General features: G+C 46.8%; 1 long non-coding RNA gene across 1 annotated transcript; it reads left to right on the top strand.

Moving 5' to 3' along the window:
- The first annotated feature begins 880 nt into the window (after nt 1-880).
- LOC127923016 (uncharacterized) lies at nt 881-5,340 on the top strand. The gene is made up of 3 exons (XR_008113016.1): nt 881-1,002; nt 4,433-4,477; nt 5,300-5,340. It is a non-coding gene; the product is annotated as an uncharacterized LOC127923016 (long non-coding RNA).
- Nucleotides 5,341-5,450: the final 110 nt, after the last annotated feature.

The following is a 5,450-nucleotide window of genomic DNA, read 5'->3' as shown; positions in this document are numbered from 1 at the left end:
AGGTCTGGGGGTAACAGACACAACAGGTCTGGGGGTAACAGACACACAACAGGTCTGGGGGTAGCAGACAACTGTTTCAGACGTGAAAACAAACATGAATTTAACTCTCTCTCTCTGTCCCTCTCTCTCTCTCTGTCCTCTCTCTCCTGTCTCTCTCTCTCTCCTCTCTCTCTGTCCTCTCTCTCCTGTCTCTCTCTGTCTCTCTCTCTCTCTCTCTCTCTGTCTCTCTCTGTCTCTCTCTCTGTCTCTCTCTCTGTCTCTCTCTCTCTGTCTCTCTCTGTCTCTCTCTCTCTCTCTCTGTCTCTCTCTCTCTCTGTCTCTCTGTGTCTCTCTGTGTCTCTCTCTGTCTCTCTCTGTCTCTCTCTGTCTCTCTCTGTCTCTCTCTGTCTCTCTCTCTGCTCTCTGTCTCTCTGTCTCTCTCTGTCTCTCTCTGTCTCTCTCTCTTCTCTGTCTCTCTCTCTCTCTCTGTCTCTCTTTCTCTGTCTCTCTCTCTGTCTCTCTCTTTCTGTCTCTCTCTCTGCTCTCTCTCTGTCTCTCTCTCTGTCTCTCTCTCTGTCTCTCTCTGTCTCTCTGTCTCTCTGTCTGTCTCTCTGTCTCTCTGTCTCTCTGTCTCTCTGTCTCTCTGTCTCTCTGTCTCTCTGTCTCTCTGTCTCTCTGTCTCTCTCTGTCTCTCTCTGTCTCTCTCTGTCTCTCTCTGTCTCTCTCTCTCTCTCTGTCTCTCTCTGTCTCTCTCTGTCTCTCTCTGTCTCTCTCTGTCTCTCTCTGTCTCTCTCTGTCTCTCTGTCTCTCTGTCTCTCTCTCTGTCTCTCTGTCTCTCTCTGTCTCCTCTCTCTCTCTCTCTCCCTCCTGTCTCTCTCTCTCCCTCCCTCCTCTCTCTCTCTGTGTTCCAGTGAGCGTTTTTCAGAACCGAATCACTTCCCCGTTCAGAACCTCCCCGTCGGATCCTCCAAAGGAGATCGTTCTTCAGAACACAGTCACTTTTCCATCGGATCCTCTAAAGGAGTATGTAACGAATTCACACACACACACACACACACACACACACACACACACACACACACACACACCCGCACACGTGTGTCTGAAATGTCTTGTCATACCATTCTAGTGTTGTCCTGTTTTTAGAAACTACAGTACCAGTCAAAAAATGTTGGCCACACCTACTCAGTCAAGGGTTTTTATTTTCTACATTGTAGAATAATAGTGAAGACATTAAAACTATCAGCTAACACATATGGAATCATGTAGTAACCAAAAAAATTAATAGATTTTTTGCACACTCTTGGCATTCTCTCAACCAGCTTCATGAGGTAGTCACCTGGAATACTTTTCCACTTTTCTTGAAGGAGTTCCCACATTATTTTTATGGTCGGACAGTTGAGAACAAGTTCAACTGCGACCTGGCCAAAAATAAAGCAAAGTAGTTTGACACAAAACAACAACAACAGAGTTACAAATAAACAAATGTCAATAACACAATAGAACAATCTATGTCCGGTGTGTTGAAATGTAGTAAGATTAGGGAGGTAAGGCAATTAATAGGCCATGGAGGATAAATAATTACCATATAGCAATTAAACACTGGAGTGATAGATGTGCAGGAGATTAATGTGCAGGTAGAGATACTGGGGTGCAGAGGAGCAAATAAATAACAATATGGGGATGAGGTAGTTGGGTGGGCTATCTACAGATGGGCTATGTATGCTGAGCACTTGTTGGCTGCTTTTCCTTCACTCTGCGGTTCCAACTCATCCCAAACCATCTCAATTGGGTTGAGGTCGGGGGATTGCGGAGGCCAGGTCATCTGATGCAGCACTCCATCGCTCTCCTTCTTGGTCAATTATCCCTTACACAGCCTGGAGGTGTGTTGGGTCATTGTCCTGTTGAAAAACAAATAGTCCCACTAAGCCCAAACTAGATGGGATGGCGTTATCACTTCAGAATGCTGTGGTAGCCATGCTGGTTATGTTTGACTTGAATTCTAAATAAATCACTGACCGTGTCACCAGCAAAGCACCCCCACACCATCACACCTCCTCCTCCATGCTTCACGGTGGGAAATACACAGAGATCATCCGTTCACCTCCTCCTCCATGCTTCACGGTGGGAAATACACAGAGATCATCCGTTCACCTACTCTACGTCTCACAAAGACACGGCGGTTGGAACCCAACATTTTCACATTTGGACTCATCAGACCGAAGGACAGATTCCTACCGGTCTAATCTCCGTTTCTCGTGTTTCTTGGCCCAAGCAAGTCTCTTCTTCTTCTTGGTGTCCTTTTTAGTAGTGGTTTCTTTGCAGCAATTTGACCATGAAGGCCTGATTTCACGTCGTCTCCTCTGAACAGTTGATGTTGAGATGTGTCTGTATTGATTTGGGCTGCAATCTTGAGTCTGGTAACTCTAGTGAACTTATCGTCTGCAGCAGAGGTAACTCTGGGTCTTCTTTTCCTGTGGCGGTCCTCGTGAGAGACAGTTTCATCATAGCGCTTGATGTTTTCGTGCGACAACACTTGAAGAAACTTTCAAAGTTCTTGAAATTGACTTACCTTAGTGTCTTAAAGTAACGACGGAGTGTCGTTTTTGTCTTTGGCTTATTCGAGCTGTGTTCTTGCCATAATATGGACCACAGTTGGCGGTGCGTGTCACAGCAGGACCTGTACCATGAAGTCTGAGGAACTGTCCGTAGAGCTCAGAGAGAGGATTTTCAATGAGGTGTGTATATCTGGGGTCGAAGGGTATAAATAACGCCAATTTTTCTGGAGCGTTTGAAAGTTAATCAATCAAATGGAAAAGATATGGAAGAGCGCCAGACTCTGCCTTGATTTGGGCCGTCGGACCGAAACTGAGGCAACCGTGTGCCGAGAGGGACGACACAACCAGAGGAACAGGATTGTATCATACCTAGCATTTTAAAAGTAAAACTAATAACCCCCCCCACACACACACACACACACACACACACCTCTCATGAAGCAAGTCACACAGGATGTTAGCATATTGCTAACACCTATACAAGAAGTAAGTCACACCGGATGTTAGCATGTTGCTAACACCTATACAAGAAGCAAGTCACACAGGATGTTAGCATGTGTGCTAACGCCTATACAAGAAGCAAGTCACACAGGATGTTAAAATAAATATATTTATTGGCTGATCTTAATTTTTTTTTTTTTTAAGTTCTGTTGAACATAAATTGTCCTTCTGTATTAAAGTACGACTTCTGCCTCGGTTCTTGTCTTCTAGAAGAATCACAAGACGCCCGCGAAACTGGCGGATTAGACGCCCGTGAAACTGGGGGATTAGACGCCCGTGAAACTGGGGGAGGCGGATTAGACGCCCGTGAAACTGGGGGAGGCGGATTAGACGCCCGTGAAACTGGGGGAGGCGGATTAGACGCCCGTGAAACTGGGGGAGGCGGATTAGACGCCCGTGAAACTGGGGGAGGGGGATTAGACGCCCGTGAAACTGGAGGAGAGGGTGCTCTTTTAAAAAACATATTTTTACAAAGTCCTAATTTAATGTCACTAAGACTTTTTGGATGTTTTATGAAATGAACTGGTCCTTTTTTTTGTAAATCATTCATTTGTTCTGAAGGTAAAAAATAAATAAAAATGATTCGGTTGTTTGGGGACTTTTTCATTTTTAATGGTCCTTTTCATGTCTCATTACCAGAGACTGAGGGCCTGTCTCTGTCTCCTAGGTAACCGGGAGAGACTGAGGGCCTGTCTCTGTCTCCTAGGTAACCGGGAGAGACTGAGGGCCTGTCTCTGTCTCCTAGGTAACCGGGAGAGACTGAGGGCCTGTCTCTGTCTCCTAGGTAACCGGGAGAGACTGAGGGCCTGTCTCTGTCTCCTAGGTAACCGGGAGAGACTGAGGGCCTGTCTCTGTCTCCTAGGTAACCGGGAGAGACTGAGGGCCTGTCTCTGTCTCCTAGGTAACCGGGAGAGACTGAGGAGCCTGTCTCTGTCTCCTAGGTAACCGGGAGAGACTGAGGGCCTGTCTCTGTCTCCTAGGTAACCGGGAGAGACTGAGGGCCTGTCTCTGTCTCCTAGGTAACCGGGAGAGACTGAGGGCCTGTCTCTGTCTCCTAGGTAACCGGGAGAGACTGAGAGGCCTGTCTCTGTCTCCTAGGTAACCGGGAGAGACTGAGGGCCTGTCTCTGTCTCCTAGGTAACCGGGAGAGACTGAGGGCCTGTCTCTGTCTCCTAGGTAACCGGGAGAGACTGAGGGCCTGTCTCTGTCTCCTAGGTAACCGGGAGAGACTGAGGGCCTGTCTCTGCTGATGTGTGTTTATTATGGCAATGTCTGTTCCAGCGTTTTATAACTGACTATTTAATACCATCAACACGGTTTTGACAGTAGATATCTAGCTTGTGTGTGTGTGTGTGTGTGAGATGGAGCAGTAATCTGATTTTTGTCTCAAACAGATTGATGATCATGCTTCATCTATATCACTGGCCCAACTTTCAAAGGTAAACTATATATTCTCTCCTCTTCACCCTACTTCTGTTCTCTTCTATCCTCTTCCCTTCTCTCCTTCTCTCCTCCCTTCTCTCCTTCCTCTCCCTTCTCTCCTTCCTTCTCTCCCTTCTCTCCTTCCCTTCTCTCCTCCTCTCTCCTTCTCTCCTCCTCTCTCCTTCTCTCTCTCCTCCTCTCCTCTCTGCTTTCTCTCCTTCCTCTCTCCTTCCTCTCTCCTTCCTCTCTCCTTCCTCTCTCCTTCCTCTCTCCTTCCTCTCTCCTTCCTCTCTCCTTCCTCTCTCCTTCCTCTCTCCTTCCCTCTCTCCTTCCCTCTCTCCTTCCTTCTCTCCTTCCTTCTCTCCTTCCCTCTCCTTCTTCTCTTCTCTCCTTCTTCTCTTCTCTCCTTCTCTCTCTCTCTCTTTCTTCTCTTCTCTCCTTCTCTTCTCTCCTTCTCTTCTCTCCTTCTCTCTCTCTCTCCTTTCTCTTCTCCTTCTCTCTCCTTCTCTTCTCTTCCTTCTCTCCTTCTCTCCTTCTCTTCTCTCCTTTTCTCCTTCTCTCCTTCTCTCCTTCTTCTCTCCTTTTCTTCTTCTCTCCTTCTTCTCTCCTTCTCTCTCCTCTCCTTCTCTCCTTCTCTCCTTCTCTCCTTCTTCTCCCCTCTTCTCTCCTCTCTTCTCTCTTAAAACAGTTGAGTTGTATTGAAACTAAGTGTAAAAAAACAAACTGTTTTCAAAACGTTATTGTTGACTGACTTGGTTGTAATGATATTAATTGGTGGTTTTGGTGTGATTTGTTTACTGTCCCTGGTCATGTAAAGAGATTTCTCTCTGTCTTTTTAGTCTGAAGGAGACGCACACTTGCTGCTGCTGCTTACACTCGTCGTTACACACACACACACTCAAACGTCACACACACACACACACACACTCGTTCGTCACACACACACACTCGAACGTCACACACACACACTCGTACGTCACACACACACAC

The sequence above is a fragment of the Oncorhynchus keta genome, unplaced genomic scaffold (assembly GCF_023373465.1).
Source record: "Oncorhynchus keta strain PuntledgeMale-10-30-2019 unplaced genomic scaffold, Oket_V2 Un_contig_27914_pilon_pilon, whole genome shotgun sequence".
NCBI lineage: Eukaryota > Metazoa > Chordata > Actinopteri > Salmoniformes > Salmonidae > Oncorhynchus > Oncorhynchus keta.
Note: the sequence above shows the minus strand (reverse complement) of the source record. Positions and strands in the feature narration are given on the sequence as shown.